The sequence below is a fragment of the Vicugna pacos genome, chromosome 7 (genome assembly GCF_048564905.1).
Source record: "Vicugna pacos chromosome 7, VicPac4, whole genome shotgun sequence".
Taxonomy (NCBI): Eukaryota; Metazoa; Chordata; class Mammalia; order Artiodactyla; family Camelidae; genus Vicugna; species Vicugna pacos.
In genome coordinates this window covers 24,614,835-24,627,440 of record NC_132993.1, presented here as the reverse complement: position 1 = coordinate 24,627,440, position 12,606 = coordinate 24,614,835, and the positions used below count along the sequence as shown (strand labels likewise).

The window sequence follows — 12,606 nt, the reverse complement described above, 5'->3', positions numbered from 1 at the left end:
CTTTGACTGGTGAGTCTCAGCCTTTTTGTGCTCTCCACACATGGTGGTGCTGTCAGCGTCCACGCCACACATCCAGGGACAAGGGCACATGTATCTGTAATCGCTGGGTGTCATTTTATCCCACCATCGTCTCACTGGAGAAAGATCTGAGTTCAGACAAGAGAAAGACCTATCACAGATTACCTTCATTCCACCCTAGGGCTCCGCTCCAATTATAAAAGCTATGAATCTCCTCTAAAGTCTTTTGTATTATCTATGATTAGCGATGTTTCTTTTGCATCCTGCAGAGCATGACAGTGGTCCTGGCAAGCTCTCTGGGCCACCCACTTAATAGTTGTTTCCTGACCTTGTGTGGGGAGGGACTGGCATTTTCTGCACTATCTAAGTTGTCTTGTGTACTTTTCACAGCAGTGTTCAAAGGTGTTCTCCTCATTCTATCCTGAAGGAAACCCAGGCTCAGAGAAGCTAGGGTTGCGTGTAATGCTGGGTATTTCAGAAGCCTGTGCTCCATCAGCATTACTGCAACCCTTGGCTTCCATCCAGACACAAACCTTCCCACGTTCTCCATCCGAGTTCCCTGTCCTTAGAACCACATTGGGGATTTCATTTCCCCTTGGTAGTGACTCCACTATTTTACCCTTTTTCACTAGTGTTCATAATCATGCTCATTCTTGTTGTGTGAAGAATTAAAAGCTAAAATTTAGGCTTTTAAAAGGCAGGCATGCATGTGTGCGTGTGTGTGTGTGTCTGTGTGTCTGTGTGAATTTAGAACAGAAAGCCAAGACTGATCTCCTTTTCCTCTGACCTTCGTGTGTGCACAAGGATGGGGTTCTTCTAAATGGGAATAGCTTTCAGCTCCAGCGTGATGAGGCAGAGGGCTAGATGGTTGCTGATAAATGGGGTTGCTGACAAAACCAGGTGTGAATCCCAGAAAGAGAGTGTGCAGAGCCAGGAGGGAAAGGTTGGTTCCTGGGCTGCTGGGAGCTGCTGGGACTGGGGAGACTGGGATGAAAGTGATTGGGAGACAAATATTCTCTCCCTTGTATTTTAAAAGACTTTTTGCGGGACATTTTGGGGCTTCAGGAGAGAGCAGTGTGCACTTATGAGGTCCTGCACAAAATGTCCATGAAGATAGAAATCCTCACACTCAACTTACAAAACCAAATATTATAAAGCTCATAATAAGACAAGTATGATATGGTCAGATACTAAGGTGGCACATTCATCATTCAGGAAAAGCATTTCTAGCATGTGATCTCAAATACAGCACTGTAAACATGCGAGGTGCCGTGACTCTTCAGCTCTGAACAGAGATTCTCAGTCCGTCTTTCCTACAAACTCACAGAGCTGATATGGAAACAAGTCAGTCCATTGTCTATCAGGAGGGTTCCACTCACTGGTAGAGAGGTTGTCCAAGACCAGATGAAGTGTTTAGACCATGATTTATATCTGCACATTAATCTCCTAAAGTACACCTCATCCTGATTGAACCGGGGCCAGGGTGCTGAGTCTCAGTCTGCGCTGTGAGCCCTGCTGCCACAGGGATTCAATAACTCGGTGTCAGCAGGATCGTGATTTAATACCTGCCCTGACATAGCTGCTCTAAGTGAGTGAGAGGAAGAGGGAAGGACAGACTGCGGTGCCCACACTGAGAGGCACTGAAGCCTGCGGGAGGTCGTTATGTCCTTGAAAAGACCTCTTAACCACTTCCTCTCATGACAAGTTCAGACTGTCTTTTCTTTGTTTCTCTGAGGTCTGGAGGGTGGGGTTTTATCTCCCCCAATCGTCAAATAGCAGATGTCAAAGATAAAGAATTGACTTAAGAATTACAAAACTCAGAAAACGGTACCAAGACTACTGCACTGAGCTTCCACAACTATTTTCTGAGTGCCTTCCGTGTTCCAGACACTCTTCTGGATTCTTAAGATGTGCAGTGAACAAAGGACGGTGAACAGAGGAGATAAAATGCTTGTCTTCCAGTCACTCACTTTCCAGGGGTGGGAGCTGACACCGTTTCTTCACGCATCATCTGTCTATCAAGTGCCTCCAGAGTATGAGGCGCTCTGCTCCATGCTGGGGAGACCAAGTTGAGTTATAAAGTGGCCTCTACCTCAGAGCAGTGGGGATCCCAAGAAAACCATTCCTTCCAGAATGTGGGGGAAGAACTGAATTAGAGGCAGGCGTAGGGTCCTTTGTGGGCACTGAGGAAACCCAATCACCTAAAGCTTGTGTTAGCAAACTTTTCCTGTAAAGAGCCAGAGATATTTAAATGACCATATAAAAAATTTAAATATTTTAGACTTTGTGGGCTATTTGGTCTCTATCACAACTATTCAACTCTGCCACTGTAGGGAGCCACAGACAACACCTAAGTGAATTAGCGTGCCTGGGTTCTGATACAACCTTATTTATGGACATAAAATGTAAATTTCATGTAATCTTCATGTATTGTTAATTTTTTTCTTTTGGCTTTTTTCAACCATTAGAAAAATGTAAAAACTCTTCTTGGTCTGCAGGCTGTCCAAAAATAGGTGTTGGATGGATTTGACCACAGTTTACTATAGACCCTCGACCAAAAGCAGATAAGGGGTCAAGAAAAGCTTCTCAGAGAAGGTGACACTTGCTTTGGACTTTCAACAGAATAGAGAAGATGCCACGTTATGAAAGGAATCACGTGATAGGGGTGGAGAATGAGGGGAGTCATTTAATTTTGAGAAAACAGCGTATTATAGAAAGTGGTAGAAAATCATAGGGTTAATGTAGTTCTATAAAAACAAGAATTTGCTAAAGAGTTAATATTTTTATTAATAATTCTTTTTGCAAGTATTGATAATTTTGGGTGGATTAAGAACAGTACTAGTATATAGTTTCTGTGTGGTCTTTTCTTTTTACAAAACTGGTATGTAATCATTAAGAAAAGTCAGAAGATACAGATAGACAGAAAACATAAAGAATCCCAGCCACACAAGACTACTGATGACCTTCTAGATCCTTCTGAATGCATATTTAAACACACATATAACTATGTTTCCTGTGTAAAGGGGAAGATAGGCATACATACCATTACATAACTCACCGTATTTTATTTAAGCAATTTCAATAATTGGATATTCAGGTTATTTTGATTAGTTCTCTATTGCTGGATATTTAGTTTGTTCCAACTTACCCCTTTGAGTTATTCTAACTTAACTTTTCCAAAAAGCCCTCCGAAGAAATGATTGACTGAAAAAAGTCACCGCTGAGAAGCCGTCTCCCAGATAGACAAGAGTTGTGAGGGCACCATCACTGTGGTACACCGAAACTGGAAATTAGGTTTCCACCAAATTGTCATGTTGACCAGTTTTCTCTCAGTCAAATTATATGCCTCTCTGAACCACAGAGGCATGCATTAGCAAGACGCATTTCAGAAAGTCCATGCAATTTTCTATGTCTGAAGGAAAAGACTGGAATGGGCCGAGAGTCACAGTCGTCCATCCTGAACCACTTAGCGTTAAGCTAAGGAATGTGGACTTCATTACGAAAGTCGTGGGGAGCATCCAAGGATTTCCAGACAAGAAGTGACATGATGTCTATATACATTAGCTTTACAAAAATATGGCTTGTGTATCAGACAGAAGAGTGGACTCAGTGAGGCCGAGGCTGGTGGCAGGAAGACCAGTTAGGGGGCCATTGTAATGGTCTAGGGATGAAGTAATGCAGACTAACTGTGAACTCTGTGCAGGTGTGAAGAGGCCAGAACAGACAGAGCAGAGACTATGAAAGCACATACTTCACAGAATTTAGTTACTGAGAATTTTTTCCCTACTGGCTATTTTACCCCATAAAATAGTTTGCATTTTCTTGTTGGTTTGTCAGTCCTTCCACTGCTCCTCTCATGATTCATACTCATTATTATCCTCCTCACTCATTCCTGGGAATTCTGAATTCTCTTTGCCCCATCATGCACAGCAAATTCAGCTCTCTCTAACCCCCTGCCAGAGAGCAGCTCCAGTCTCCCTCTGCATATCCAAACTGGTCAGAGTGGTGCAGATCTAAAACATATCTTTTGTTTAACAGGACCCACCCTAATGTTATGGCTGTAAATAGAATGTCTCCCCTTGGAAATGGCATATCCCTTCCCTGACTACCACAAAAACCATTGCTGAGTCACCCACTCTCTGTTATCTGAACTGTTGCTTCAAAACTGGTTTCATCCCAACTGGCACCTAACCAGGTGCTTCCTAACCTCTTTCTCTGTCTTCATTCTCACTTACCCCCGGTTTGTCTTCAATGTACCATAGTGACATTTTTACAAAATGCAGTTCTGATCACATCAGTCACCTGCTTGAAATTCTTCGGTGTAACCCATCTTCTGCAGAAATAAAGGTCAAATCCCTTGCCTGGCAGACATAGCCCTGATGATCTTTCTGCCTCATCTGTCCTCGTGTACCCTTTTCTCAAGCCATACTGAGCAGCCTGCAGTCCCCTGAACCAGTGATGTCCCCTCTTGACACACACCCTTCACATACCATCTTACCTTCAAGAGATCTTGAAGGATGAGTAGCTTATTGACCTATGGAGAGCATGTTTTAAAGAAGTCTCTGTTCTTCTCCACACTCTCCCTGAGTGACCTCATCCAAACTCATCTTTAAATTCCACTGGTACCACATGACCTCCAAATCCTTACCTCCAGCAAAATACAACCCCCATGATTCTAAGCCCATGCATTGAGATGGACAGGTGCCTCAGACATAATATATTTAAGGCTGGACTCATCCTCTTTCTGCAACACCTGCTCCTGTTACAGTCTATATTCCACGGTCTCACAATACATTTTGCCTTGGATTATATGCTGTTTGTGTACATGTCTTAATCTTCCTACCATCCTACTGGATTCTACTACCTGGAGATCAGGGACTTTGTCTTATCTTTGTGCCTAATAAACAGCAAGTACTCAATACATGTATTTGAATAGACGGAGATAATTAGCTGCTCAACCACCATGAATTAAAAACAGGACAGTAGCTTCTCAGCATTCCTCCTGGGATGGCCAAAGTGTGATCCAAAAGGATCATGGCTGAGAATGAGGTTTACGAGGTATATAGACAGGAGTGGTCTCAGGGTCTATGAAAGGGTAGGGGCTCCAAGGAGAAGCCACTGGTAAGCATTCCATCACTGCACATTGCAGGGCCAGAGTTCTAACGGTATCTGCATCCACTCCTCCCTGCAAGACTCGCCCGGCCCCTTTTCCACCTGCGATCTGGGGGCCGTGGTCAGGATGCCGTCATGAGCGGCTGTGCAGGATACACTGGGACAGCATTAGGGTAAACTGAGGACTGACAACTGGTGAATGGAAGTCCTGTTCTCTAAATAAACCATCCAGAGGTAAAATCAGTATAACCTCTAAGACCCTAACTCTTGAATTCATTAGACAAATTGGCGCTCTGAAGAGGAAGTTTTTTACTTTGATATATTATCTGTGTGTTGGCTATTCGGCACTAATTTTCAGACAACTAATATCACTTGTTCCAGATTGAAACCTTGTGTAATTAGCCATATAGTCTTTATTACAAATTAAACAGCTTCTTAGCAACACAAATTTTGTGGGGTTACATATTTAGAATTTTTTTTTTAAAAAATTAGACATATAATTGAAAAGTCTAGCAATCTCCTCATCAAAATCCTGTTGTCACTGGCACAACAGCTAAATTCTCTCTCTCCCTGAGTGGAGTCTCCGATGATCCATCTGTGTAATCATTGTTACATGAGCATGGAAACAAATGATCTACAGTCAGCCTCAAGTTAGAATTTGAAAGGTGCCCTCCCTGAGTGTAACATGCATTAACTTCCCTCCGAGCTGGGGCTGAGTGGTTCGGCACCTCAGATTAAAAACTAGTACTTTCAAAGTGGAAAGGTGTGGTGGGAGGGGGTAGGAATAAATTAGGAGTTTGGGATTAACAGATACACATTACTATATATAAAATAGATAAACAAGGACCTACTATATAGCACAGGGAACTATATTCAATTTCTTGTAATAAGCTATGATGAAAAAGAATCTGAAAATATATATACACATATGTATGTATCTGTAAAACTGAATCACTTTGCTGTACACCTGAAACTAACATTGTAAATCAACCACACTTCAATAAAAAATAAAACTTTACTTTAAAAAACCCAGTACATTCATGTGAACCAATAATCCAACAAAAGGCAGCTAAGAGGAATTCTTTACATTGAAGCAAAATCGGGAAAACTGAGCTTTTTTTTTTTTACATTTAAAGGAAAAGTCAGAGGGAGAATACATTTATTTATATGTGTTTGTGAATGTCTTTCTAGAAGTTGTACTTTGGTCTGTAGCCCTCACTATATCAACATGTTATCAGTTGGGAGGTGTAGCCCCTGCAGGAGACCAGCAGACAGCTGAAAAATCTCACATTCAGGAGAAGCAAGATAATACTCACTAATGCACTTATTTATTTTTCTGTAAATGCTGCCAAGAATTTTTGGTGACTCTTCTCAGAGACACTCATAGGAAGTTTAACAAGAATCCTGACCTGTCAGGACTTGGTGGAGTGGTAACTGCTTTTACTCCAAAAGCTTTTTATTAATAAAATTTATTTTTAAAGAAATGCAAGTCATTTTTAACATAAGCAAAAAAAAAAGCCAAAACAAATCCCACTTTTTCTCCATATATGATGTTCATAAATTAAAAGTCACCATGGGGGTGATAAAAACATGAAATGAATGGAAAATGCTTAAGGGAAGAAGACGCGTTGACAGAGATGACTTGAACTTGAGAGGATTCTGAGGTAATTCCAAATAAATTCTCGTGTCATCATTTATTAAGCATTTGGGATTACCCAGACATGCCAGTTACCTAATTTAGGGTTTAAGCGGAAAAAATATTTTAATGGTGATAGAAGGAGAACTGGGGATTGGAGATGAGCAAACAAACAAACAAATTATAAAAGAGATTCTATTCACTGAGTGCTCCAAAATTCTCAGGCTGTACTCGTCTCAAAACTTGCCTTGGCTTGCTTTAGCAGCTGCTGGTTTAGCTGCATGATTATAACATATTTTCCTATCTGCTTTTTTCTTTTTTTGGAAAACAGAGAATGACAGCGCTTCCTTTTGGGTCTCTGCATGTGGCAAAGCAGAACCACCCCAAGCCTTCTACATCTGCAGTAAAGATATTGGAGTAGTATTTTAATTTTTTATCCTGATTGTTACTGGTATCTTGACACACGTAGGAGGCAGAGGAACTATAGTGGTTGAGGGTACATCCTTTGTATTAAGACAGACCCAAGTCTGATGCTCAGCTTTGTTATTTACTGTTTAACTTTGTGCAAATTATTTAACCTAAGTTTCATTTGCCTTGGCTGAAAAATTGGGATAGTAACTTCCTTATGTGAAACATTTCATGTTGTGCCCAATACTTCATAAGCGTTCCAATAAAAAGTAGTTAGTATTACAATGGATCCTTTTAAACATGATTTTTCTCAACAAAAAAAATCTCAGTGATGAGAGGTCTGGGAGTGAAGTAAGCACGGCCATGGACTTCTGGAAGCCCCTTTAAATGACTTCATCATTATCATCAAAAGTAGCCTGGTCTGAAAGTGGCTGGGTGCCCACATTACAGTACCCTCTGCAGAAAGGAGACAGGGCTAGGGGATGCCTCCCTGAGGAAGTCAGAGAGCCGTCTACACTGGGAATTGCACGCTAAGTGGGCAGGTGTTAACTGTGCCCTCTGGGGACAGCTCTGCTAGAAAAACACTTGGTGTGGGCTGGTAATGTACTGCCCCTACAGAGCGGAACCGATATTTGGAAGTGTTCCTCTTATTACTTACAAGAAGTCCATGTAATTTTCACTGTGCTCCCCAAACCCCAGTGTCAACTCACAAGTTTCAGGAACCCACACATGCCAAAGCAAATCCTCTTCTGTGCATTTTATACCCCCTAGCCCTCTGAATTCCCCGTTACTGTCAATTTCTGTGATGGGGGAGGGATGTAGGAGGGAATGGCAGGAACCATAAAATCAACAAACAAAAAACTATACTGGATAATTCCTAGGAGAGGTAAGCAGAATGGAGGTTATTGCTTTAATAGAGAAAGAGGAAAGCTGGAGCATGATTTAAGGGGACAGTGCTTCCAAGACAAGCAGTAATAAAGACTTGGAAGCAGCCCTCCCTCGTAATTTTCTGAGATCTGTTGTTTCTTCTGGTTTCTTGTTCAACATTGTGTAGTATTTTCTACCTCTCGGGGAGATGCCATGAAAAAAATTCCTCTGAGAGTTCAGGTATGGAAACCAAACAACTTGGGGAAGAGTTTTCTGTATTCTGAGCTCTACTTAGTGTTAGTTTTGTTCCTCCAGAGGATTTGCCAGAACAGCTCTAAGTCAATTAATACTGTTGTAAAGGTACACATTTGTTCAAGCCAGTAATTCGAGAAGAAATAGATGATAGTCTAAATGTTATCAGCACCTGCATTTCACTGAACAGTGTGTTGGATTTTGAAATTTTGCATGTCCAAAATTCTACGTCTAATGGTTGGTCCTTTTGCCCAATTATAAGAGAAGCAACAGTCATGGAGAAATGCTGACTTAGCATTGACAGAAAAAAAAAAAAAACCTCTTTAAAGGTATTTTCTATATTAACCAGTGATTTAAGCTCTTGTCATATTTAGAGATAAATCTTACAGCAATTTGATATTAACATTCTGCATAAAACAGCCTGTACTCACCAAATCTTCAAACTAGCCTAAGTTTTTGCCACTAAGCCCACTGCCAATCTTGTGGGTAATGATTACAGATATGAATCTTCCCCCTACATTTTCCCATTTTCCCCACCTTTTCTCATTAGATGTTGAGTGCAGTCATGTAAACTTCCTAAGAATCATAACCTATGGCCAACATGCTATTTCTCAATCTAAACAGAGTCAGCTGAGAACTTGTGCACTAATTCCTCCCCCTTGTACCTGAGCAAGTCGTTAATCCCCACCGGTACGAGTGGTTCCATAAATACATCTATATACATCAATATACGTAAATATTCGTGCTCATACACACTAACACAAAGGATATTCCTTAAATAATATTAAGTGGCCCCAAGGCCCCTGTGACCGGTTGGAGACAGGTTTGGAAGTGGCTCACGGGGCCTCAACCACGGGGACCCACACAAATTATCTCCAACATTTAGTGTCAAGGTTTTTCCAGCCCTCCTGTCTTCTTCACCAATGCGTGCCTTTTAGCTATTCTTTCATAATCGGTCATGAGTATACCTCCTATTCCTAAAATAATTGTGTCCAGGTAATTTAATAAACTGCAAAAACCTGCTAAGGAGCTGGCAGGCAGGGTGGGGCGGCGACTTCTCAGTGGGTCTTTAGAATTGAGTGGTCATGTGAATTTCCTCTATTAACCTGATCTAGAGCTATATTAATACATGGAATGAGAGATTTGTTTTATTCTGGGGCCTACTTCCAACTTACAATAATTACTTACAAGTAACAATAATCATTTAAAATAGTTTGGTTTAGGATAGTGTATTAGGATAACACTTGGATTCAAGTGCCTTCACCTAGTAGCTCTGAAAGTAAGATGTCTGGGAACTTTCGAAGACTCTGGAACAGGATACAGAACATTCCCTTACGTTCCTGTTTCTTCTTGCTTGATTTACCAGTTGCTACTAATATTTAAGAAACTTGTGTATTTGAAAGCTTTTGGGGCAAAATTCTCCAAAAATTTCCTTTATAATTTTTACAATGCCCATCCCTATCCTTAGTTTTATGGAAAATCTGATCAACATAAAGATACAGCAATGGTTTTCACAAGTTGAAATACATTCCAAGGTTTTATTAATAGTGTCGGACAGCTCATAAGTGAGGTCACTACTGCAACTATAACTTACCATATATCATAAGCCGAGACCAAGGTATGAAGACAATGCTGCATCTAAGTGTTTACCAGCCATGCAGTGGAAAGAATACCACCATGTTTCTTCTACAAGTTTTCCTGTCTTTTCCAACAACCACTAAATCCCATTTGAGTTCAACTGTACATTATGTTTAGAGAAGTAACCTTTACAGAATCAAAACTGAACTCAAATGCATGTTTCTCCCTACCCTTCTTCTCCTAAGCAGGCTACTGGAATAGCCAATGGAATAATGATTGGTTTAATATTTAGATAGTTGGGAAACGAAGAAAAATACATGAAAACACACAGCAGTGCCTCAGTATCTGCAGAGGATTGATTCCAGGAGCCTCCGTGGATGCCTAAATCCATGGCTGCTCAAGTCCCTCATATAAAATGGTGCAGGACAGTGAATACGGTTGGCCCGACGTCTTTCAAGAATGTGAAACCTGCAGAAACAGAGGGCTGACTATGATGACTCCTATCAAACCAGTTTTTCTGTTGTTCTGGTTTCTAGAAAACAGTGATGAAAGTGGAAAGTAAAGAGAAGGATACTGAAAGAGCTCTGGTTGTGTGTAGAATTACTCTCTCTGCTCGTGGTCTAACTGGTATAAACCATGTTAGGCTGACCCAGACATGTTGGTTGTGAAATTCTGGGGCACTGGTACAGATCTAAAGCAATCCTCTGGCTCAGAATCTTCTTAAACTTTCTAAACATCTTGAGGCAGCACAGTTCTGATAAACAGACCTACAGTTGTCCAGAGGCATTCAAGCATGGACAAAGCAAGACCACTTAAAGAATCCATTTTCACGTGGCTTGGAAAGTGGTTGCAATTCCAGGACTATTTAGACTCTCTCATAAGTACTTAAGTGTTACTGTTAACTACATCACAACTTTTGGCAAATATCCACAGCAAAGTTCAGAAAAGTCTTTTAAAAAAGAAAACAATTACTGAATTTTCCATTTGGATGGACTAGTATAAATTGGGCTTTAGGTGAATATACAACTAAGAAGCTGACCCTTCTATATTTACGTCCTTGCTCAATAAACAAACAAACCCCCAATATTCTATTTCATCAGCTTCTCCCTAACTAGCTATCATCCTTCAAAACAGAGATTAGAACACATTTCTTAATTTTAATTGCTAAACGTTCTCCCAAATCCAATCTTAAAACAAAAATCTGCTTGCAGACACAAATTCTCCTTTTTCTGCCTCCTTAGACTCCCACTTTAAAAAAAAGGAAAGAGAAAAAAAGAGAAGAAAAGTGAAAAGAAAAAAGAAAGTTTGTTTCTTTTTTAGGCCCAGAAGCTGATTTGAAGGCAAGAAGTTACACCTACAGACAACTGTTACACTGAGACATTACGAACAGCTTTGTGGATTTGTTTCCCTACAGTTAAACTGAACATGATCATGCCTTTTCCTTTTCCTTAGTTTCTTCCAACACCATGAATGCTAACTGTACGTTTTATTTTCCTGCCTCTGTTGCAATAAAGATGAACAAAGTGTATGCAACCAAATCAGAATCTCCATCTCACTAATAGGAAAACCAGGAAGTTGGATTTAAAGTGTTCAGTTTGTCCTTGTGCTCCTTGGAAGAAGTCCCGGTCTTCAAATTGACAGTACAGCTGGTTGACTGAAAATTACACATGAAGGTTAATACATTCTCAGAGTAACTTTCTGTCAGGCAGTTGATTTTACAAAATACTTGTATTTGAATAAAGGCAATGCCCACTTACATCCATGAGAAACTAATCAAAGTAATTTGCATGTAGAATGAAATTTCATTTCATTTCAACCCAGTACTAATTGACAGGAGTGTCCTGTGATGACTGAATGCTCGGACAACGTGGGATGACTGCCATCACTGAGCCAAAATACAATCACATGCTTCAGAGTCAGAGGTCGGTTCCTCAAAGCAAGCCAGCTTTCCCGAGCGGAGACGACAGGAACAAGAAGCTGCTGCCTTCTATCAACACCCAGATGACATGAGAAAGGGTGAAACTCGTAACCATAAATCTTTCAGAAACAAAGTAAATCTGCAGTTTATCCACAACTTAAGAAACACAGAGAAAACAAGGATAAAACAGTATTATGGAAATAGATAAACAAGTTTCTACTGTATAGTACATGGAACTATACTCAATAGTTTGTATTGATATAATGAAAAAGAGTATGAAAAGGAATATATGTATGTATATGGATGACTGAAACATTATGCTGTACACCAGAAATTGATGCAACGCTGTAAACTGACTATACTTCAATTAAAACAATTATTAAGGTGTATGAAAAAGAGCAACTGACCTAATAGTGAGATCTACCTTCTAATATTAGCTCTAGTGGTCATCAGGCAAGCCCCTCAACCACCCTGGATGCCCCCTCACCCAGGAAATGAGACTGGGCTTGATATAAGTCAATGGTCTCCAACTGGCTTTCAGTTGTGAAATAAGTATTTTAGGTTTAAGAAGGGAGGGGATGTCTTATTTCACTGTTACATTTTAGTAAAGAGTTGTTTAAATAAGGTGATACCGATTTTTAAAGTCTTAGATTTTTAGGCCCTGATGAAAATTCTTACACGTCTAGCAATAACTAAGTCAAAACTGAATTTAGGTCAAGACATGCCAACCAATTCAAGACAGAAGATGTCAATATAAAACTTGGAACTTCAAGTTCCATAATGCAATTTGATACTAAAATTGGACTTCCTCTTAGAA

The 12,606-nt window shown here is 40.3% G+C and overlaps 1 protein-coding gene across 1 annotated transcript in view; it reads right to left on the bottom strand.

The window, feature by feature from the left end:
* NDUFA5 (NADH:ubiquinone oxidoreductase subunit A5) overlaps window positions 1–12,606 on the bottom strand; it is a 205,417-nt gene that overhangs the window by 90,276 nt on the left and 102,535 nt on the right. The window lies entirely within an intron of this gene.